At 35.3% G+C, this 26,514-nt stretch overlaps 1 protein-coding gene across 1 annotated transcript in view; it reads right to left on the bottom strand.

Annotated features, from left to right (window-relative positions):
• Positions 1-26,514, bottom strand: part of LOC135211066 (uncharacterized) — a 207,984-nt gene that overhangs the window by 102,221 nt on the left and 79,249 nt on the right. Inside the window, 1 exon segment of the mRNA XM_064244126.1 lies at positions 4,218-4,291. The gene's annotated coding sequence lies outside the window, so the exon portion shown is untranslated.

The following is a 26,514-nucleotide window of genomic DNA, read 5'->3' as shown; positions in this document are numbered from 1 at the left end:
GCCTATCGAGTAACGATGATCTACAGGAAAGCAATGAAAATATTTCTGATAAAAATCAGTAGAGGGTTAGTGCCTGAATGAATCCACGTATAAGGGATGAATCCTTGTATAACGGCTGCAAGTATCATTGTTCATGCTCCTGTTGCAAGCGCACCTTTAGTCTCCTTGGACGGACAAAGTGACTGTCATTCTCCATCTAAACCAGAACGCATTTGCCTTGCATATCTAGGAAAGACCTGTTAAAACCAACAATTGTCAGTTGCTAGCTTCTTATCGACAAAAATAAAAAAAAAAAATGTCAGAGGACGAGTAGCTCAACTTCACCTTTTCTTATTGAGGGGAGGTGCCTTAGCCTTTTAAATAATTGCTGGAGGTGCCTTAGCCTTTTAAATAATTGCTGGAGGTGCACCCAATATATATTCATCTGGAGTCGTGTCCCTGGAATTTTAAGGTTATCACATTAACGATGAATATTGTTAATGTACGTTACAAAAAACCTGCCCTCAAATAACTTAATCGAAGATGCTGAAGTTGTTCACAGCAAATCAGTCCCTCCCCGGAGCAGGGGATCAACTATTGTTAATTTTCATTTTTTTTATCTCTTACCTTTTTTAGTGTGTTCAAATCATTATTAGAGTATATAGTTCCACTGAAAGATTAGTAGTGCCCTGATGTCAGTTAAGAGTTGATAATCCATTAGCTCTGAGTAATAAAAAAAGGAGCATAGCATCAATTTTCGTCATATCTTTCAAGATTTTCCTTTTGAAGATAGAAGAAGGTTTAAGAAACTGAATAGGTGTGTTCATAAAATTATAAATGCCATCTGTACGATAGCATTCAATGATATGCATGATACATACATGCATACATATATATAATGCATATATAAATCATATACGTCCATATGTGTGTGTATGCGAGTGCATGTGCATGTATGTGCATGTGTGCATGCTTATGGGCAGCACGCCCCTTGTCCCACTCTCCTTTTCCTTTAATATACATGATGAATACATTCGAATAAAGAGGGAGAAAGAGGCTCTTAACGAAGGCAATTGCTTCCACAGCGGGGTCTCTTACCCCACTTACATTGATTCTACCTCCAGCCATCATGCAGGGGCCATTCTACAGAGGGTGAAAGTGGCGATAACGATGAGCATTGTGGGAGTGAGGGTGTCAGCAACGTCAGCCCCGCCCTTGATTTAACCCTTTCGAAGTCTACCATACATCTTCTGACGCCGTAACTACCAGCTACGTCTAGTCTAGCCCACCGACGTCCTTTTTCACTTAGGAAAATGCAGTGAATGCTCTTGGTCTAAAGGAATAATTGCCGGGTTCTCAAGGCTGCGAAAATCAGTGGATTGAATTTAATTTTTTACGCGGCGGGGGGAAGGAGCCGGGAGGGGGGCGCTTGGTAGGCTCCGCTCTTCGGGCGGTGATTTATTCGTGAATTTTATTTTTGAACGATCTCTTTCATCTTATTCGCATATTTGCATGTTAAACTGATAGTTTTTTTTTTTTTTAAGTAAAAGCTCCAAATAATCATTCATACATACGTAAAAAATTGGTTCATACAAGTAAAAGAATTCATATTTCTAACTTACAAAGGTATTAACTTTGCCTGATTACAGCAGAAAACATGTTTTTAGTTTTTGGGAGAGAGAGAGAGAGAGAGAGAGAGAGAGAGAGAGAGAGAGAGAGAGAGAGAGAGATTCTTTTTCTCTCCGTGGAGAGTTCTAGGGATCATAATCGCATTTAAGGGACGTTTGTGGGAAAAGGTTGTAGTTAAGAATAGGTTGCACCACTTTCTTAGGCCGTCTGGTCATTCTTGTAAGGTAGAGACAACAAATCACTCCATTCCATAGCACTTGAAATTAATGGATGTGACCATTTTCAAACACTAAATACTTCACAAATGATGGTCCTTGCCTACAGTGCTTACAAAATTTTGAAAGTAACTCACGGAGAGCTCTTGCCCGACCAAGTTCTGAAATGCTACTAGGACAGTTGTTGCTGTAATTTATCGTCTGATATTTCAGGAAGTTCTACAAACAACCAGCTGACATTTTTTGCTGAAAACAATCTTCATACATCAACAATCTCCTGTGGTCCGTAATTAAACTTACCATTCATTGACAAAAAACCTAAATGAAATGAGAGATTAATTATTAACAATTTCGTAATGTTTATCATTATATATATTACAAATACGATTACAAGTAAGGAAATCTTCTTGCTATGCTAATTTCACTCACACACAAGAGAAAAAGGACACTCATCTCCACACACACACACACGCACACACACACACACACACACACACACAGAGAGAGAGAGCGAGAGAGAGAGAGAGAGAGAGAGAATAACTTACATAGAAAGAAAGGTAAACGAACAAAAACTGATGCATAAAAAAAACCATCATACTTAGCAAAGTACTTAATTTCCCGACATACTTCGGATCTTACCCAACCACTGTCGCCGTTATCCATCAACAACAAATTGTAAGTGTTTGACGTCTCTCGAAGCAATTTTCGTCAGTCCGTGTACCAAACACAAGAGAAGTGTATATTTAACGTCCGGTCGCAATATGATTTGTGTAGAGAAAGTGTCTCGGAAATTCGGTGCCGTACTGTATACGGTGGTATAAGATTAAGTACTGAAGAATTAGACAGTAGAAGCTGTTTTTTTATCCAATCCCGTCGTCAATTATATATATAAAAAATAACAGAAATATGCAGCTGAAAAATCAGTTGTCTTTTATGCTTTGCGATTTATAAAGACTTAATGCAATGAAATAAATACCTTGATTGACAGAATATCACGAAAGCTTGATTGATTTTTCATGAGAAAGTGATCCGTTCAAATTTGGCCGCTTATCTCTTAATTATATATACGTATAGATTCACACATACACACATACATATAGTTTTTTAATGCACACCTACTTCGGTCGAATTGTTGTCGGTGATATTTTAAGACGTTTGATGCTTAATTTTTCACATTGATCTCTTCGTCTTTTTCTCTAGTTCTAAATCTGAACGACCATTTGAATCTTTCTACGAAATATTTGCGTTTGTTAGTTTGTTTGCTGTAACGGAATGGTTAATCATACCAAATATAGTAATTTGTTCATATATTGGAAATCCATGTAAAATCATTAGCAAATAACGGAGATAAAGGAGATAAAATCATAAGAAGACTAAAACATTTCAGAATCAGAAAATAATAAATCTAGGGAGATTCAACAAGAAGTAGCACGGAGACGAAAGTAGAAAAGGTAATATCTCTCAATAAGGAAAATGAAAAGATAATACTAAAATCAAGAAAAGTAAACGAAGGGTTCGAGAAAAATTCTAGTAAAGTAAAATGTTCTTAGCTATGAGGTAATTCGGGCGATGTAGAATATACGAATCTTGGTTAGCATTTAAGAGTTAACACAGAATAAAAATATGTGTTCATGGGTTAACATCATCAGTTCAACTTGAAGTGATTTTGATTATAAAGAGAAAATAAGAACTAGTATAAAAAAGCAATACCGTCAAAACAAGTTATAAAGTCCATTAAACGATAGATATTAGCGAAAAGGTAAAAGGTCAATCAATCAACAAAATCATAGGTTGAAGTGCAAATTAGGAAAAAAAGCATACTACTTTCTTTTGGGACTGATTAGGGTTACCGAGGGTTATTCAAATAACTAGTTTAGGTATTGACGCCGAGTGTTAGGGGTTGGTCAGAGGGTAATAAGTCCTAAAACATCTTTTTCATTTGCGAAACGGGAAATATGTTTCAGAAAACCTAGTTTCCCACAGCGGATATTTTTGTTGTCAGTTCAATAGTTATACTAGAAAAGACTTTTATCAAGAAATAATGACTACATTCTTAAGTGAAAAATGACGCAACTCTCACTCTTATAAACAACACTACAATTTTATTTGACTCCCTAGAAAAAGGATATCCTCACGAATTTTGAAAATTTCCGGAGTCTTAGAAACAGTTGTGAATCGATCTAAATCTGTGCTAAACCAAGAAACCTTCTGCCTAAGTTTACCAATGTCCCACATCTGACCGCTTGTGATTCTCAGCTAAATCCCAAACTGCCCATCTGATAACATATTTCTTCGATCCAAGCTCTTATTTCAGTCCTAAAATTCGATCAGATATGCCAACCGCACATCAGCAAGTAGTGCAGGGAATAAAACGCAAATCCAAAGGTAACTGACCAACGTACGGTGGGTTTTGCGCAGGTACGGGCAATTTGATGGTATCAACCAACACAATAGTTGACTTCACTGATCTGATGATGAGAGAAATTACAATTAGGCTCAAATTCTACTTATCATAATTGCAAACAAAGGAGTAATAAAATAGAGAGGGAGAAAGAGACAGGTGAATGTTGAGGATGATGATGATGATGATGACGAGTGTTCAGTAACGATAACGACTAGAGAGAGAGAGAGAGAGAGAAGAGAGAGAGAGAGAGAGAGAGAGAGAGAGAACCAAACTTTTTCAGGTTAAGCAAAGAATATGGTAGGCTAATGAGAGCATTTTTTAAAAATAAACTCAATTCTTTTATAATAGTTTTGAACGTTATGAGAGAAAGCATAAAACTGAAAATTGAGCGAGATAATGTTAAATGAGCAATCTGTAGTGGAACGTTTGGAAGCCCCTATAAACCTTATAAGAAACTTATAAAATATATATTTTATGATATACCAAGAGCGTTCCTTTCACTTATCAAAGTTTTATTTCTTTATTTATTTATTGCAAAGGATATGAAAATAAAGACGAGTGGTGTATTAGTTAAAGGAAAATTGCGGAAAACCTTGACGTTCCGTTTTCACCTTAAGTTTAGAGCCATCTCTCACCTTTATAAATAACCGTGTTTAGCTTCTTTTTTCTTTTTTACGTGCTTTACGATCACCTTACGTAACACGAGTTGTTTAAAAAGTCCACCTTTCACTTTTAAAAGGGTTTCCTTTTCTCCCTCGTTCGCCTCCCACCCTTCTTCTGCTTAACAAGTGTGGGACATAAATTCCTTGTGTATGAGAGTGGGCGAATCGCATTAACAGGTCGTATGTGCTCAGAGAATGTTCCGAAAAGGTAGAACTTCATTAAAGCTCTTGCTACCAGTCTTATGAACGATGCATAGAAAACGTTGTTGTTGGCTTGCAAGGGGTAACTACAACATGGCTTCTCTCCATTGAAGATATGGGATCCGTTAGTTCTTCGTATGTTGTTCTTATTTATTACTGGTTACATACATACTTCTATATATATATAGACGTTATTCTACCTGTTTTTCTTTTGCTTTATTGTGATAATTGAAAGAAAATTTTAGCAGAGGTACAGATAATTTGTGCGGTTAATTCATATAAGAACTCATCATGTTTTATTGACAAGTTCTCTTGATTATACTTAATTTTGATTTATTTTTACGGTGATTGATCCTTTTAGTATTATTGACTCCTTTGATTACGGCTTAATAAGGGTGAATGGTATGAAGCAAATCAAGCATCTCTACTGTTAGAATTTACTCTTGAATTTCAACCTGAAAGCCCAGTTTATACAATGTTTAATTCCTTTTCGTTTGTATCTGGCCAATTTTCATTGCGATCCAAGTGATAAATTAGTTCATTCATCCCGTTGTAATTTAAGGAAAGTGATATATCAAAGATAATTCTTAACTGATGAATGAAAAAATAAAAATTATTATTATAAGAGGAACAAACATGAAATATTAAAAAAATAATAATTGAAATATTGGCACTGTGAACTGATGAACTGATGAATGAATTGAACTGTTAGTACCAATATATTTTCTATGAAAGTAAAATATAAAACAATGCACAAAAATAACGCAATTTGTGCTCTGTAAAAAAATACTCAGTTCTAAAGCGAACGAAGTTACAGAATTTGCATTCCCAGAGAGAGACTGCTCTTAAATTCTGTTCCGTAATTGGCAGGGAAAATCACTGAAAAAGTTTTTAAGGCATGAAAATTAAAATATTCATAAGCTTCAAACTTTCCACAACATAACTAACAATTAATTTTTAGTTCAATGTCTGTCTTTGAAGTTGACTGATTCAGTCCATATCGGTGTCAAAACACCATCAGCACCAGGATGGCGATCAATCTCAGTCATTCAACCTATCTGTATCAAATTTGAGATGGCTTTGTCAATGTAGAACTGTCAAAGGCGTAATGAAATGAAAACCACTTCACAGAAAGAATCCAGTTATACGAAACAGATTGTTTACAGGTTAAAATCGCATATGAACACAGTAAGAGAAATTTAGCCTATGGTACTACCCTCTTTGGCAATATTTACTGTATTGTTAACACGTAGCTACTGACTCAGCCGTTTCGAACTTCACCTCGTCATGCCAATTATTGGCAAAGGTTGATGTAAACTATTTCTTACATAATACCAGTGTCAGGAGATTTTGCACTGATATATCTTTGCACTTTAAGTGACTACGTCAGATGCCTCTTTTTCAGCCTCATAGGTGATCTGATGGACGGACTTATAAATGCATTTATAAGGAAATTAACGCCAATGGCGATTCCCGATACATACTCAGATGAATATATTGCATCCAGAGACACGAAAATCAACGCAAACACGCAGAGGCATTTGACACTTTATAGATCTGTACATGTATATTTATACACACAAACACAAACAAACATACACACACTTCATATGAAGTGCTTTAAGTTGAAAGACAGGGAGGGAGACTTAAAAGAAAGGGCAGCATTCCTCTACAGACCCCTTTTAGTCATCCTTTAGTCCTGTTTCTAAATATCTTTGACATATTTATGCCCATCTCCTGACGCTCTTTCTATTTAATTTTCCCGGATCTTATTTAATTTTAGTTCTATAACATTCCTCCCATCTCCTTCTCCTCCTCCTCCTCCTCGTCCTCCTCCTCCTCCTCCTCATCCCCCTCTTCTTCTTCTTCTTCTTCTTCTTCTTCTTCTTTTTTATTCTTCTTCTTCTTCTTCTTTCATTCCAGTGACGCGAACTCAGCGGGATAGGAAGGCGGAACTGTGGGCAGGGTTCCCTTCCCGGCGCAAGAAGTACCGTTGGAAGAGGGTGTCCACGGGACCTCCTCAGTCTGCTCTTTCATTTCTCCGAGAATATATCTACTTATATACTATTTTACTCTCTCTCTCTCTCTCTCTCTCTCTCTCTCTCTCTCTCTCTCTCTCTCTTATAATTTCTATATGGGACTCTAAGAAAGTGCATCATGATGGGAAAGTTACTGAAGGAAAGATACACTAAAATAACCTGCTTTGATGTACAAATATTTGCGCCAAAATATTACATCTCTGATACTACATCAGGTTTCTCTATACTACAGGCCACAAAATCACATAATGTTTTTCATTATTGAAGTATTTACTACTGTCTGATAATGAATACAAATCCATTTTCGATTACTGCACATAGTTTTGGTAATGTTTTACTTTATTACAAATTCTTTTCCTGAGAATGCAAAATCTACGGTTTTTTTCTTATTTACGACAATTCATCGAATAAACCCTTTAGTGGCAACATTATCACTAAGTTTAGTAAGCAAGGAAGAGCCATTATTTTAGAAAAGCACAAAACAACAACAGCAACTGCGACTTCCAGTCAGATAAAAAGGCTATAAACGTTCGTATCAATGATATCTTGCAGAAACCAGAAGGTCATCCCACTCACTCCTCTATGGAGCGTCAGCTCATCTTTCCCATATTTAGTATCAAAGATATTTACATCATAAAGGTATACTTTTAATTTGCTTATGGTGCCCATGATATATTAAATATCATTTTGTCTTAAAGATATTTGAATAAATGACCAACTTATTTTACCATGGAATCAAGGTAAAATGATGCAAAAGAAGTTGTTTTGCACAAAAGAGAAATTAGCTCCCAAAAGAACAGTTCATAATGCAAGTAATAGTGCCAATGGCTTGGGATATTGATGCATTGCATCCCAAAGAAGCAGAGCGCATAGTGGATGACTTTGGATCCATTAGAGGAGGAAATAGCCATTGGAAGAAGTCTCTCTCTCTCTCTCTCTCTCTCTCTCTCTCTCTCTCTCTCTCTAGGCAGATAGCACCAAAGTACGGCATGGCAGTGAAGGTTAAAGGCTGGACGTTGCTGTCCTAGGAAGTGCCATGGTGTTGGGGTACGAAAATGACGTACCCTGAGACATCGGACCGCTTAGCAAAGGTTGTGGACCCCTTGGTGGAACGTATGTTCCGTAAATGGCAGATTCGCCTCTATTCCTGAGGCCAGCGGCCGTTAGGCTTGCTTTCTAGTGGGATGCAGGAAAACAAAATAATAGCATCCGCGACAATGCCAATCAATTGGGTATAACAAAATCCCAATACTCATACTGCAAAAAAAAGTCCTTTTCTTATATCTATCTTTTTTATATTTAGTGCAGTAGAATTTGAGCAATAGATGTATTAACATCTATTAAAAACAGTTCCGAAAATCTTGAACATTAAACTGCAGTTCTATTTAGACTTATCCATACCCACTTTATCCGTTTAATTAGTTTATTTCGGTCACTCATTATACACTCTGACCCCCTTTACAATATGATGTTATATGGAGTGCATTTTTAGGCGGAAGTAACCAGTTTCTCTAGCTTAGGAGGAAGAATCAACAGCTAAAGAAACCCTCAGGAAAACATACTATACCATGAGGTATAATTGTGATTAAGGTAATTATAGTAAATCCAAACGTACAGCAGTAATTTCATAGGAATTCTGTTCTTTAAAAATAGTATGAAATGACATAATCACTAAATCCTCAATATTTCCAAGCCTATTTTGCACGTGAGAACAGCATAAAATGAAACACAAAGAAATCATGAGATAAAAAAAGGGCTGAATTATTATTCTAAAGCAGCAAATGGCAGAAAAATTGTGACGGTGGGAAGCTGATGAATTACAATAACAGTAAGAAGAGTGATACTGAAGGTGGATCTTCTATTACAAATGCATTTATATAAGCATAAAGAGATTCTCCTTTAGCAGATTTGGCCGCTTTTAATTCCTCGGCCTTATTTCATGAGAGCTGAGTTTCAGCACTACACGCATACTGAACTGACGTGTTGCAAGAGAGAGAGAGAGAGAGAGAGAGAGAGAGAGAGAGAGAGGGCGCCACGCAATCTATCAAAATTAGTTCCCCTTCTGGAGTAGATTGGCCGTTCCATTGTCTAAGGGAATTGTAAGAGAGGCGCTTGAAGTAATAAAAGTGTGCCTCGCACAATGAGAGATCAGCCATTGAGATAACGCTAAGCACATGAATAAAACCCCATTACTTAAGAGACGCTTTATGACACGGTTGGCCAGGCCTACCTTCGACCGAACGCCCTTGATTTAAGAATGGAGGCAAAAGGAGAAAGGAAAAGTAGACTCCAATATAAACAAAGGATCAAAAGGTCATAGAAGCTCAACAAAAAGTCTTGCACAACAAAGAACTGGGAAACAAGGAAAAAAAACAGAAGGAGACTAAAGAGACAACACAAGATAAGATACGTCCTTTAAAACCCCGGAACAAATGCAGCCCATAGAAGGTCGAGGAAGGAATTGAATCGCCTGTGGTGACGACACAATGCCACCTTCTCGCCGCATTTCCACCACACAGGAGTTCATACACTTGTATGGTGTCTCCACCGTAGATGACATGACATGTATCGGCGGACTGGCGTTGCGAGTAAAACTACTTGACGTTCAAATCAAAGAAAAAAAAACGAAAAACTGAAAATAATCATCATCCTTTCCTTAAGTAGCAAGGAGTTTACAGTTAAACCAGAGCCTCAGAAAGAGATGAAACGAACATCCTTTCGGGTGTTGGCGAGTCATCGGCCTAAAAATGACTGTAATCAGCAGGACACAGACTCCAAAGTGCTTATCAGCACGATGCTACTTATCAACGCAGCTGTAATGGTTCTTGATAGCACTCATCAGATTAGATGTAATCGCACTTATCAGAGAAAAAAGAATGTTCCGTTTCAGGAATCCAATCGAAATGCTCCCTCTAAAATAATCTTCAGTTTTGCTGGCTCAGGGGAAAATACATTTACAGGTAAACGCAAATGGAGACAATAAGCCCACACACACGCACACATATTTATACCTACAAATATAGACACCGACACACGTTTTATATATTTCGTGATCAAGTTATTCAAATTTTATATATATATATATATATATAGATAGATATCTTATATATATATATATATATATATATATATATATATATATTATATATATATATATATATATATATATATATATATATATATGATATATATGTATATATGTGTGTGTGTGTGTGTGTATGTATGTATGTATGTATATATATATATATATATATATATATATATATATATATATATATATATATATATATATATATATATATATACTATATATAATATATATATATATGTATATATATATATATATATATATATATAGAGAGAGAGAGAGAGAGAGAGAGAGAGAGAGAGAGAGAGAGAGGCTATACCTTGAATGTTGATCTTAACGTTTTTAGCTGCTTACATTTAAATTAAATCGACGAAAAGGATTAGGAATTTACGTATCTTCACAGCCTCACTTAGTTATCTAATTACTCTGAGAATTAGAGGTAAGCCCTTAGATTAGAATCAGTGACCTTGAGTGATTTTTTAAAACATCTTATAATAATTATGTTGTGAAACTGCGATTTGGGGTTTCAAGAATCGTTAAATTTTGTTTTTTCAAGCTTAAATGTAAACGGAATCTTTTAAATTTCATAATCCTTGGACTTTCTCTTTCAAATACCTAGCGGGACTATATTAATTGAGGAAGTATATATCATGAATAATCAGTGTTAAAAGTTTAAGTGATATACGAGGACTTGAAGTTTAATAGCAATTCATCGGTAAATGCAAGAACATTCAGCTATCGTAGTGAGGCGTCGTTCATCTTAATTCAAGCAAACTGTCTGAATTACATAAACATAATGCATATATAAGCGTCAACTGAAATTAATTCTCATCCTTCGTGAAAGTGAGTTAGGGGTGAACGTGCGGGCCTTCCTGACCCAGGCTCCAATCTTGATGTTTCTTCGGTGGAATCGAGTCTCCGGTATAACTGCTACAGCGCATAATCAAGGTCATCGAAAATAACTCTAACTTTCGATGGTTTCACTATAAAGCTGTATGAACGGCGGCCCATGAAACTTTATCCACGGCCCGGTGGTGGCCTTTCCTATATCTTTCCTAGAAGCACGATTATGGTTAAAAGAATCAAAACTACTGAGTCTAGAAGGCTGCAATTGAGTATGTTTGATGATTAGATCGTGGATGATCAACATTCCAATTTACAGCCCCCTGGTTTCAGTAGTTTTAAAGATCTCAGGACGAATAGAAAAAGTGCGGACGGGCAGGCAAAGCCATCTCAGTAGTTTTGTTTTACAGAAAACTAAAAATGGACTCAAACATTTCCAATTGAATATGTAACCAAACTATTAAGAAATCAAGAAGCCGAATTCACTGCAAGTGACCATTACATATACTCATCCGGAATGTTTGTCAATCGCTGGCATGCAAACATCTCAGTACCTTACCTTACCATCAAAGTGGAACATCTCGGTAAAACTTATAATAAATAACCTGTATAAAATGTTGCAACTGAGCAATAAAAAATAATCTAATTCCAAAACCGCATAAAAAAGGAGGCAGAAGAATTTATTCCATCTTATTTATCTTAAATAATAATGGTTCCAGTAGGGTTATTAAAATTATAAGTATAATCTCTGCCTACAGCATTAATGTGCAAGTATCACAATTGCAGAAACGGAACGATAAAAAAACATATTAACTCAAAGAAGAGATAACTATGTATGGTGAAATAAAGCAAAATATTATTTTAAACCCTAAAACAAGAACATAAATAAACTTCGTTACTTCAATTGATAAAATGATGGCAGTCTTCAGTAACCGAGAGTGAAATAGAAAGTAAAATCTTGAAAAAAGGAATCCTTCAGTTAAAGTATATTTAAGCACTGGAGTAGTGAGATAACAAGAAAAGTTTCATCGATACTGAGAGAAAACATCATGCAATTATAAGCTATGTAAGTCCGGAAGTCTGAGAATAATATATACATTCCTGAAGTCAGAGGAAGAACAAACATCCACTTAAAGTGAAAGAGGCTAGAAAGGTTAACGGGATAGCGCTTTGGCTTTGAATTCCTCAATAAAAAGCTGTTGTTTATTAAAACTAATTAATTGGAAACGCCCAAACGTGATCCGTAATCGGAATATTGTATCCATTCTTAAGGAGCCTATTGGGGTACCACCAAATGATCATGTTTAGGTAACCATTTTGGGGCCGAAAATTAGAGGCCATTCTTAATTAAAAAGTCGGGAACTGTGCTGTTGTGATGTAATGAACGAGGTGTACGAGCCAGCGGCCTCCAAGAACAACCGTTTCTCGTGCCGAAGGAAAAATAGATGTTGTTTGTACTACTAGCTTAGGGAAATTAATTAGTGCCGCGGAGTGGTCCATACATAATCGATTTATCAGCTTTAGGCGCAAAAGGTCATTATGGCCTTGAATTTAATTAGGAATAGAAAATCATTTAATAAAAAAGAGATAAAAACTAACATAGCTTCAAAATATTGATTAAGGTTTACAAAAGAATATACACGTATATTAAATTTGGCAGAAATAGAATCATTATTAACAACATAGTTGAGCGTGTTTGATATAAAATCGCGTTTTGCAAAGCTTACAAACACACACACACACACACACACACACACACACTCACACACACACACACACACACACACACACATATATATATATATATATATATATATATATATATATATATATATATATATATATATATTTATATGAATTACCCGCTTAGGAAGATGACTTGAGAAACAGTTGCTAGCGTTCCAGTTTTGCAAAAGTCTTTTTGGATGAAGTTGCTAGCCACTTCTATTATCCACTCCGGCTGTACTAGGCGCATTGTGATTTACGGAGCGTTATTTTGACGTTCAGGCTCTTTCGGGAATGGAACTCGGGACCTGATAGGCTGGTGAAGCGAAAGCCATGCTTTTAAGCTTGACGAGAGGTCACCAAATCTTCGTTCTTGCCTTCCAGTTATTAAAAGCACTAACCCTTTAACCCATGACAAATGAAAAGTTTGCCATCTCTCTCTCCCTCTGTGTGTGTGTGTGTGTGAGAGAGAGAGAGTGCCTGTTTGCCTTTCTACTAAGGCGACTACGAATAATTCTTGGAATGAAACAGAGTATCTTCGAGGAGAGAAGATCTCGGATACAACTTGTGAAGATAGGTCAGTGACCTTGAGTTGGCCTCTACCTTTGAATAACTGGATTTACGGACTTCATGAATCGCATGTTGAGGCAAAAACATTTCGTTAGCTGAGGATAATCTGGTAACATTTGTGAGGCGTTGCTTCATATTCTGAATATAATTTTTCAAATTGCTGCGACCTGATTCCCGTTTTGTTCACCCTAACTGTAAGGAACCTCATCCGATAACCTTTGGCGTTATGGAAAAGTTGGTGTTTTTCACCATGAATCTCTTCAAGTACGGAAACTTGAAGCGCCATGAGATTTTAGAGACACTTTGGTTAAATTAGTGGAGAAGTAAAGCTGCCAAAGTAATCACACATCTCTCTCTCTCTCTCTCTCTCTCTCTCTCTCTCTCTCTCTCTCTCTCTCTCTCTCTCTCTCTCTCTCTCTCTCTCTCTACTTTGAATGTCCATCTGACCAATGAACGACCTGACCAGAAAAAAAAAACAATAAAAAAAAAGTTGGGACCGTAACTTTCGGAGAACTGGCTCCGTCGTCCTCTTAATTTACTACATTGACCACAACCAGTTTTAGAATGTTGACATCGACAAAAAGAAAAAAAAAAAGAAAAAAAAAGAGACGAGAGCGGTAAAAATGGAGAAACAAAACTTACCCTCCTGCAATTACACCACTGCGGTGATACCCATATTGACTGGAGACCATTAAATTCCGGATTATCATCCCAATAACGGGCAAGTCTCCCTATTTGGCGATGCAAATATCCACGTCGGGAGATTTGAAGCGGTTTCTCAATTCTACGGCATGACATTATAAAGACCGGGGTTCTTTTTGGATATGGTCGTTATGCGAATTTTGGCGGGTAGAGAGGGGTGGGGTGAAAACTCAATATCTAAAACCGTTTCATAAGGTCATTAATTTAAAGGATAAATAACAGAACACTTGGCTTTACTTTTTCTTTTTTGATGCACTGACAAGCTGCCTTATAATGAGACTCTCATAAAATAAGAAATTAAGGAAGTGTCTTTTGGTAAGAGACTAAAAAAAAATGTCAGTTCTTACATAATTTTTAGGAGTTAAGTAATTGATTCCACCTGCAGAAAATATCGATAAACAAGAAATGAAAAGCTGGAGTCACTTTTCTGAATTTAGAAAAATATATATCATGAAGAGCCCTGGAAAAAGAAAACACTATAATAGAATATTATGAAGTAGATGATGAGCATGACGAATATTTTACATATATAACTAATATCAATATTTTCTCTACAAAATATCAGCTAATCATGAGCGTCAGACAACACCAAAATGCCGGCCACTGATATGAAAGTTGTAGAATTCAATTTTTTTTTCCTCTCTCTCTCGTCTTAACTTTTATAATGTTTTTCTGTTACCAGGTCTACCCAGCATTCATTCACTATTACATGAATTATCCTCGGTTGGGTTACTATAATTGATACCTACTGCCGCATGCTGCTGTCGTTTATCTATCATTTCTATCACCCGTCATCGTCTCCATGTAACGTTAAGTACTATATTAGCCATTATGAATGCACTATTATACATTTACTTTTATCTTGTATTGTTGATTCTCTCTCTCTCTCTCTCTCTCTCTCTCTCTCTCTCTCTCTCTCTCTCTCTCTCTGTATAAACACTCAACCACACACACACACAGAAATCAACAATACAACCTGAAAATAAATGAGTAATATATAAATATGTATGCGTTTCTTTTTTATTTTATGCATGGGTTTGTACATTTCACTCATTTCTACCATCACTACTGTTCATTTCCTCTCTTTTTCCTTCTGCCCGTTTTGCTTAATCTTTCAACGCAGCTCTATCTCGTTTCTGATCTTGAGCCGTTACTACTTTCTTCTTTGTGATTTTTTCTATATTCATCCAACAGCTTTCCTCAACATTTTTCTTTTCCATCCATGATTTTAGTTTCACAATATCTTGTTCCAGCAATATTTCTATCGTTCCACCCTTGTATTTTTTGCACTCCTCCCTTTTGCCTTCATTTCCCCTATAATCATCAACGTCTTCATTGCCACCATCATCATCAAAACCATCTTCATCATTCTGACCTTTCTCTTCCTTCTCTTCCCTCATCGCACGACTCTTCCTGGCTTCTCCCGCCTGGGTACTGCCCCAGTAAGATGCCCCAACATCTAGGTCAGGAGCACCGGCAACCCCTTGCGGATGAGTTTGCCCTATGACCCCACCCCCTCCGTTTTGTTAGGGGTCCTATCGCCATTTAATTTGTGTTTGCTTTCGCTAACTCCTACAACTAGCTTCTGTTTGGTTGGCCTGATTGCGACCATAGAGCCTAGCACCTTTTAAACAGCCTTCTTGCTTTCAGTAGCGAAGGCTGAGCCGGTTGTCTCAGCGTTATGAAGCGTCTCTTCTTTGGAATAAAGATAGAAAAAAGAAGTTAAGGAGATTTTTCAGTGAATAAGTACAATTTAATAAAGGCCATTCAACTTAAGGCACGGTAAACAATTCTCTGTGGTCTTCTAAGCTTTCAAGACCAAAGTAATCTCTGAGTTTGCTGCTGCAGTCTAAGGGGGAGCTTAACAACCTAAACCAGATACAAAACTCAATTAAATAAATTCCAGATACCTTGAAGCGGGTCTCAGAGACAAATACTACCCGAAGAGAGAGAACGGGAGGAGGAGGAGCAAAGATGAAATAGACGGGAAGTCCCAGAGCGCTTTGGTATGTTACTCCCTCTCTCTCTCTCTCTCTCTCTCTCTCTCTCTCTCTCTCTCTCTCTCTCTCTCTCTCTCTCTGTCCAAAGACAATTGTTGCTCACCCTATGCATTCTTTCCTCATTCCACAATTGCAGTTACACTTTACAGCTCATTTCCTTAATTAATTACTTTATATAGATGTTCAGTTCTTGTCTTACTACTATTACAAAGAGAAATGTCTGTTACGATGCTCATTATTTGTCTAGATATCGTTTGTATGATGTTTTCCTGATAAATGCAGTGGCGTTTGTAATGTTTTTAATTTTAAGAAGGCAACAATAATGTACTTAACTTCATGTAGAAACCTGTGTAGATTACTGAATTGTCATTATAAAACTGAACGTATGTTTACCTGTTTATTTTTTAGGTGTAATGGGTAAGAATCTGTGATTCATCCCTTTCTGCAATGATACAGACTGAACGGTAATTAGATACTTACATATATGTATACTCTATATGAAGGTATTTTCCGTAAAAATCCAGATGTAACATCAAATATACAATGTGAAAAGAGCAAATTACATGTCTTGCATATATAAATATATATGCATATATATCCATACATATGTCAGCACATACACACATAAATATTTATCTATCTATCTATCTATCTATCTATCGATATATATATATATATATATATATATATATATATATATATATATATACACTCGATCAACATACATAAACTAGAAACTAGGCTAAGACAACGATCTCGGTAAAAGATTAACGCCTTATTGTGCTTTCTCAAAGAGACAATCAGAAATAATTGAGTTGCGCTCTCTCTCTCTCTCTCTCTCTCTCTCTCTCTCTCTCTCTCTCTCTCTCTCTCTCTCTCTCTCTCCAAATAGGTACCTAATGAAGCAAAATAGCTGTTAGATCTTTTTTTATATCAATAAATTACATCACCAATGTTTGAAACATTCTCTACATTTTCATTTCTTTTTTCTTGAATTTCTGACGAAGATATCATGCCATTACCATTTTGGATACAAGGTTAAATACTGTCAGCACACTTTCCGAGTCTTATTAATCTAAAAAGAAAAGGAAGCGACAATGCCGACAATTTTCTTACCCTCAAACAAAGCAATGAACGAGGTCTGTAGCCGATAGCAACCGCATAATTTCTTTGACGAAGATGTAAATGAGGTTTTACCCCAAATGTTCCAATTACTTTAAAAGACCAAGCAATGAAAAGACTGTAAAAGACGCGTCTCGCGAGACTGTTCCGAGAAAAAAAAATGGTCGTAAAAGAGGATCTATGTGAAATGCTAATGAGATAGAGAAAGTACATGTGCCGGTGAGGTGCTCCTTATTACATTACGTAATACCAGAGAGAAAGAGAGAGAGAGAGAGAAAGAGAGAGAGAGAGAGAGAGAGAGAGAGAGAGAGACGAAGAGAGCGACCGAGAGAGAGAGAAGAGAGAGAGAGAGAGAGAGAATCAGTTCCTGGATTATCATTGTATCTGTGGGGAAAAATGTTTGCCACCCACTTTTTATATTGTAATTAAATTTACTACTGTATAAACCTTTGGATTAAATGCTACAGCTCGGGGTTTCGTTATAAACATTATTTTTTGAGAAAATGTAAATCACTGTTAAAGTCAGCTAATTTATCAGCTGGTGGGACAAATATGCAGTGGTTTGCACATAATGCTGTCACGTTTCATTTAAAACGTTTATATTTCCAATATTTTCTATCATTTTCATAATCCACAAAACTCTTCATCCAAGATACCTTTCAACTGTCTCATTGAAATCATCGAAATTTTCATTAAGTTCTACCAGTTCCCATATTATTATTATTATTATTATTATTATTATTATTATTATTATTATTATTATTATTATTATTATTACTGACGTAGTAGTAGTAGTAGTCGAAGTTTTACTCTATGTAATCAGAGAGAGAGAGAGAGAGAGAGAGAGAGAGAGAGAGAGAGAGAGAGAGAGAGTAGTTCCTGTTCAATACCATGATTATCATTGTTTGCTATGAAAATTTATGAATTACCGTCACTTTCCATAATGTAATTAAATTTACAATTCTAATCTTTCGAGTGAAATGTTACATCATTTCGTTATAGATATTACTTTTTGAAAAAATGTGAATCCCGGTCACGCTTAGATAACTAATTTTTATACTGGTGGGATAAATGTGAAATGGTTTACAAAACATTCTATTGTATTCCTAATCCAAAAAACACTTCATCCAAGATACCTTTTAGCCGTCTCGTTGAAATTAAGTTGTTCCACTTCCCATATTATTATTATTATTATTATTATTATTATTATTATTATTATTATTATTATTATTATTATTATTATTATTATTATTATTATTATTATTGACGTAGAGTAGTGGTAGTAGTATTAGTAGTAGTAGTATTAGTAGTAGTAGCAGTAGTAATAGTAGTAGTAGTATTAGTAGCAGAAGTAATTTTGCTCTACGTAATCAGGGAGAGAGAGACAGACAGACAGACAGAGAGAGAGAGAGAGAGAGAGAGAGAGAGAGAGAGAGAGAGAGAGAGAGAGAGAGAGAGAGAGAGAGAGAGAGAGAGAGAGAGAGGGGAGTAGTTCGTATCAAATTCCTTGATTATTATTGTTTGCTATGAAAAATGTATGAATTACGGTCACTTTTCATAATGTTATTGAATTTACAATTTTAAACTTTCGGGTGAAATTTTACATCGTTTCGTTATAATTATTATTTTTAGAGAAAAATGTTAATCCCCGTTAGCTTAGACAACTGATTTATATACTGGTAGGATAAATAAGAAATGGCTTGAAATTAATGCTGCTACGTTTCACTTAAAGCGTTAATTTGTACAAAACTTTTTATTATATTCCTAATCCAAAAGAAAAAACACTTCATCCAAGATACCTTTCAGTTGTCTCGTTTAAATAACCAAAATTATTATTAAGCTCTTCCACTTCCCATATTATCATTATTATTACCGACGTAGTAGTAGTAGTAGTAGTTTTGCACTAAGTAATCAGAGAGAGAGAGAGAGAGAGATTTCCTTGATTATTATTGTTTGCTATGAAAATGTATGAATTGCGGTCACTTTCATAATGTAATTAAATTTACAATTCTAAACACTTCATCAAAGGTACTTTTCAACGGTCTTGTTGAAATCACCGAAATTTTTATAAAGTTGTTCAGTTGCATTATTATTATTATTATTATTATTATTATTATTATTATTATTATTATTATTATTATTATTATTATTATTAGAATAGTATAGGTGTAGTAGTAGTATATTAGTAGTAGAGTAGTAGTAGTAGTAGTAGTAGTAGTAGTAGTAGTAGTGGGAGGAAATTTGATGTTGAATCCCAAATTTACCCTATAGCGAATTTAAGTTGCGAAGGCGCTAGGAAGTTTAATCGTAACTTCAGAAAGAGAGAAAATGAGGAAGAAATGTTCTTAGGTAATTGACTACTGCTTACAAAGAAAACTGTAGACAATGAAAATGAAATCTAAAAGGACATGAAATATTAGATTTTTTTAACTTAGGAGTAAATTACGACTCGTGAGACGTAACAAGGCCCAAGAGGCAAGATACGTCTGAAGATATTTAGCTACGACTTCGAAAGGCATTAATAATCTGCATACTACAAGGAGACCAACCCAGACCCTCTTTTAATAAAGTAAATGGTCTTTGAAGCCAAAGAATCCTAAAAAAACTAAATCTCCTCTAATGTTCACAAAGACAATGGGCGAAATTTGCATAAAACCAAACGACATCTTCATATAGGAAGTGAGTCCCTGAGCCCCTTTACTAGCCATCAAGATAAGGGAACGAGTGGGGGTGCCCGGATGTTGTCTAGCCTTTTCGGACGCGATGATAATGAATAAATGCATCACCGGACGAGGGAGTGCCCAACTCGGAGTAGAAATAAAAGCGAATTTGATTATTGCAATGAATGGGTGGTGTAAAGCCGGTCAGGAAGGAGTGATTTATTAAATTTTAATTTTTTAAATTTTATGGATGTTAATAATCAAGGAAATCATTTATTATGAAAGAGAATTCGTAATACAGATCAGGAGAGAATATCGATATCCATTGAGATGAATATCACAACTCTATGGTACTAATAATGATATCTTCAGAAAAATCTGTGAAAATATCAGGAATATGGAATAAAGGTTGAAATAAAACAAAAATTTCAGAAAACGAGAAATTCTTAATTCAACTCACATCTACGATAAAAAAAATTTTTTTGGGTCGAGTAGTTCTTTTATGAAGGCTAAATGCGAAAGGTACATTTGATACCGTGTGTGTCTACGTTGATTTTCTCGTAAACTATGAGCAAAATCTTATACTTTTTAATACATTGATCTTATCCCTTTCACTGAAATCTGCAAAGTTAAAGAACTCATTCTAAAGAGTCAGCCTCATCATTTTTCAATGAATAACAGTTGTACAATTGTATAAAGATATAATTAGTCTAAGAAATTCAAAGTTATGTATCCAGCCTTCAACAGGACCCCACTCCCGTAAGAACAGAAAATAATCATGATATCTTTTTCTCAGTAATGAATATCAGCGTATGTGAAATTTAAATAACTAATTCCTTATTAAATCATTTTTTTCTTACTTAAGTATAGTTTAGCTTTGTTTTCTTTATTTACCCTTAACACCGATTCCATCTCTCCAATTCGCATTTTTATGCCAAGAGTGTAGTATGACTAATCAGTAATAAAGAATAAAATATTTTCTCCCTCATGCATAAGAAAATATCTTTAAACGACAAAAAATAAAAGACAAAAAATCATAATAATAATGACTTTGTGCCCTCCCTCTAAGAAAAATAGAGAGAGAAAAAAAGAAAGGAAGTATGGAGGCGGCTTACCTCCATAGACCAATCTTGTCGTTTCTACTTTACCACGAGAAACAATTTGAGATCCTATTTTGTCGATCGATTTGACTAACGCAACAGCCGCTGAATCTTTCGTGCTAGCGGCTACGAGAAAAAGAATTCGCTCGTGCGCGCTGACAATTATGGTGGAACACTTAACAAACAAAATAGCTGATCGATTGGCTTTTATTGACTTCGTAAATGCCATAATGCCGGAGAGTCTGTTGAAAGAAATTACCGCTCCATGCTCTCTCTCTCTCTCTCTCTCTCTCTCTCTCTCTCTCTCTCTCTCTCTTTCTTGCTCTTTCACTGGCTCCCACACAAACGCCGATGCTTTCACTAGTTAAACACAAGAAGGCTGGCAGATATAGGAGGGTGGCCGAGTGACGTCACCATTATTCTTCTTCTCCCACTTGCGACACATGAGAGAAACGAAGGAAGCCTTTGAAAGGGGCCCACCCGAAGACAACAACATTAAGAGCGTAGGCAACGCCGTTCGTACACGATCACGACAAGATGTTAGGTAATGGTGGGTCGGGGTACGCTCGTAGGTCTTGTCGTTCTGAATGGGTAGGAATGTATAATGACCTCTTAAAAAAGAGGCTTTTGGGATACACGAATGTGCAGTACATTCGTAATCTGTTTGACTGTACGCCGGGTAGTCATGCGTAACGGACTATTGTGAATGTATATAAGGTACACTAAGATATAGAAGAATGAGCAACGGAAAGAATGTATTAAGAAAATGATTGAGATATGCCATACAGATACAATAAAGCAAATCAAGAAGGAGACAACGAAGCGAATGTACCTAACGAATATATGGCCCCTCTAATCGTCCCTCTTTCAAACTACTATTAGTAATTACTTATTAAAAAGAGGCTCGTCTAATTTCAACGCTCCCAAGGATCACGAGAGACTAAGAGAGACCTCTTACACTGACGTTTTCTCATTTGCATAATCGAAAATATTCTTCTAGTTAATACATTTAAAAGCCAGACATTATAAATGATTCCTTTTACTTTGACATATTTTTCGGCATCATACAAAAAAACTACAGACACACACATACACACACACACACACACACACACACACACACACACACATATATATATATATGTATATATATATATATATATATATATTATATATAATTATTTATCGATTCAATCATTTACTTATCCACTTCAATTTTGTTAGGCACACGTGAATGAATAATTAAATATAAGATTGATTGTTTTCTCATATATCTTAACGGCTGGATTTTGTGGTATATGATGCACTAATAATTCAAAATATGCGTCGATTTCCTTTTTATTCATTTTTTACCTTTCTTTTTCTTTTCGCCGACTTGAAAGGCCTTCTTTTCAATGGAGATTTCATTTTGTATGTCATTTGTTCTTCGTCTCTCCAAAGCGGAAGCGACCTTTTGGGCGGTTCATTTCCATCTTACTCTCTTCCTGCGCTCGTCTGGGAGGCCGTTCTGTTTGCCTGTTTGTTTTTTCTTTTCTTTTGCTTACATTTTTAGCGCATTAAGGGACTATCGTGTAGAATATGCATCTTTAATTATTTTTTTTTTTCATTTCATTTCTTCTACAAATTGATTATGGTTTCCGTTGACCTCTGATTTTATTGCCTTTACTTAAGGAGTATGAAAATAAACAAATTGATAATCGAATTATCACTAAAAACTGAATAATTAATAATAATAATAATAATAATAATAACAATAATAATAATAATAATAATAATAATAATAATAATAATAATAATAATAAAAGATGAAGGACACGATCAGGAAAGAATATATGCAGAGACTCAAGGCGATACTCAAGTCAAAACTCAACGCCGGAAATATGATAAAAGCCATAAACACATGGTTAGTGACAGTAATCAGATACAGCGCAGGAATAGTGGAATGGACGAAGGCAGAACTCTGCAGCATAGATCAGAAAACCAGGAAACATGACAATACACAAAGCACTACACCCAAGAGCAAATACGGACAGACTATACATAACACGAAAGGAAGGAGGGAGAGGACTACTAAGTATAGAGGACTGCGTCAACATCGAGAACAGAGCACTAGGGCAATATCTGAAAACCAGTGAAAACGAATGGCTCAAAAGTGCATGGGAAGAAGGACTAATAAAAGTAGACGAAGACCCAGAAATATGCAGAGACAGGAGAATGACAGCCAGAACAGAGGACTGGCACAACAAACCAATGCACGGACAATACATGAGACAGACTAAAGAACTAGCCAGCAATGACACTTGGCAACGGCTACAGAGGGGAGAGCTAAAGAAGGAAACTGAAGGAATGATAACAGCGGCACAAGATCAAGCCCTAAGAACCAGATATGTTCAAAGAACGGTAGACGGAAATAACATCTCTCCCATATGTAGGAAGTGCAATACGAAAAATGAAACCATAAACCACATAGCAAGCGAATGCCCGGCACTTGCACAGAACCATTACAAAAAGAGGCATGATTCAGTGGCAAAAGCCCTCCACTGGAGCCTGTGCAAGAAACATCAGCTACCTTGCAGTAATTAGTGGTACGAGCACCAACCTGAGGGAGTGATAGAAAACGATCAGGCAAAGATCCTCTGGGACTATGGTATCAGAGCGGATAGGGTGATACGTGCAAATAGACCAGACTTGACGTTGATTGGCAAAGTCAAGAAGAAAGTATCACTCATTGATGTCGCAATACCATGGGACACCAGAGTTAAAGAGAAAGAGAGGGAAAAAATGGATAAGTATCAAGATCTGAAAATAGAAATAAGAAGGATATGGGATATGCCAGTGGAAATCGTACCCATAATCACAGGACCACTAGGCACGATCCTAAGATCCCTGAAAAGGAATCTAGAAAAACTAGAGGCTGAAGTAGCTCCAGGACTCATGCAGAAGAGTGTGATCCTAGAAACGGCGCACATAGAAAGAAAAGTGATTGACTCCTAAGGAGGCAGGATGCAACCCGGAACCCCACACTATAAATACCACCCAGTCGAATTGGAGGACTGTGATAGAGAAAAAAAAAATATTTAAACCTCTTTATTGATTAAGATATAATGAATTAAATAGACAAATAATTTGATAAGCAACATAAAAATCTGTAGATAAAACAAAATTGTACCAACTGCAGCAACACTAATAACGATAATGATAGATTAAAATTGCATAAACTTCTTTTTATTCAAATATTATGAATGGAATAACTGAGAACTTCCTTCAGTGGAAGCAAAACACAGAGTTAATCGATGAATTACTTAACAATGATCAAATCTCGGTCGCCTCTGCATGCGTAATTGATGAGCAACACTAGCAAGCTCAATGAACTTGATACGAAATTCAAGTCATTATGAGAATCACCATGAATGTGATAGTAAAGATGCCGATAATATTCCTGACGCATAATCATCATATAACAAGATTAGTCTACCCTTTACATCTTACGAAGGCTGATCAAGGTTAAATTGATGGAGTTATTTTCTGAACTTGACGGTAGGGAGAACGCTGAAATATAGACAGCATGGACAATTTAATGTTTCATATACATCATATATATTATTATATATATATATATATTATATATATTATAATATATATTATTATAATATATATTATAATATAAATATATTATATATATTTATATATATATATAACTATATATATATATATAATATATATTTATATATATATATATATATATATACATATATTATAATATATATTATATATATATTATAGAAATATTATAAATATAATAATATAATATATATATATATATATATATATATTTATATATATTATATAGATATACGACATATATATATATTTATTTAATATAATATATATATATCCTAGATATATGAACAAAGTTACAGCCACGAAGGAAAGAGTAAAACGATGAGACGCTATGTACTTTCCCCATGCGACCATGTCTATGTAATAAGACGAAAGTACTTAGCATCTCACCGGTTTATTCTTTTCTTCGTGACTTCAACTTTGTTAGTAAAATCATCACGTATGTATTTTCGTTGACTTAAAAATCATATATATTATATATATAGTATATAGTCATATATATTATATATATATATATATATATATATAAAAAGAAAGCATCACGTTTTATATACTTCTTGATCAAGTTATTCATATATATATATATATATATATATATATATATATATATATATATATATATCGATAACAAAAATTCACAATCCTGTCTGTATTTCCTAATACAATGAACAAAACTTTGACACAACGGCTGTAGTATAGGATAAAACTTTTAATAAGTACCAAATTACAATCGCAATCTTACGTACCTACTTAACAAAAACAACAACACGTTTCCAATAAAAAAGATCGTTACAAAGTCTGAAATCTTCTGTGACATGAAGAGGAAAACCGTCACTGGCCCAAGGGAATGAATCTGCTGTCTTCAGTGTGTTGTGTTAAACCACAGTTCTTTTCAGGTAGATATTTAGTAATTCCTGGTACTTGAGGCTCAAATGCGGTGACTAGTCCTTCAGCGACACATAAATTTTACACTATTCTGTCTTATATATTAAAAAATAACATAAATTCACTATATATATGTATATATATATATATATATATATATATATATATATGGTATATATGTATATATATATATATATATATATATATATATATGTGTGTGTGTGTGTGTGTGTGTGTGTGTGTGTGTGTGTATTTACTGCTAAGAACTCATCACAAGCGTCTATTCTTTCATCACCAATAACAACATTCATTGTTTTTTCTACCTGTTTGTCATTTACCCTTACAACCTACCTACTGCTCACACTTACTCTCACCTTTTTCGTCTTCCATACATGTTCAAGCTCTTGCTAGCATTTGTAGTTTTTTTCCCATTATCCCTAGTAGCCCTGTACCATCTGCAAATTTCAGTCGTTCTAGACTGCATTCACGACTCATTTTCTTATACCGCAACTTTCCGTCTACATCCAATGACCTTTCTCTGATTTCTAGTATCACTTCTCCCATGAAAGTGAAGAACAGCTGTGGAGACAGAACACAGTATTGTCTCGCACCCGTTTTACACAGCATGTCACTAGCTCGCCTACTTACACCGTCAAACGCTTAACTTCCAATGTAAACAATGCAAAAACTGTTAACTTGCCTTCTGCACACCTCCACCTAACCTCTCTCTAACAGTTATGTCATAAGCACATTCAAATATATAAAAAAATACTGTTTATGTGAATTAATACTTGGAAGACTCTGAACTTACGCTGAATTCCATTGATATTAATCACTTCTTTGGATTCACTAAAATTAACTGGCATTGACCAAAAGAATAATTGGATTTAAATATCAGCATTGTGGCTTTTAACTGTAACTTAAAGACAACAAATATTATTACAGGAAAGCAGGATTTTTAAAAAAAACTAACTTGCCTTCTATTTAGCTATGCTAGTTAACTACTTCAGAGAGAAACCATTCACAGGGTAATTCTGTGCACATTTCCCACCCCGAAAACATATGTTAT

Source organism: Macrobrachium nipponense, chromosome 4 (assembly GCF_015104395.2).
Source record: "Macrobrachium nipponense isolate FS-2020 chromosome 4, ASM1510439v2, whole genome shotgun sequence".
Lineage (NCBI taxonomy): Eukaryota > Metazoa > Arthropoda > Malacostraca > Decapoda > Palaemonidae > Macrobrachium > Macrobrachium nipponense.
This window is presented reverse-complemented; position numbering and strand designations above follow the sequence as displayed.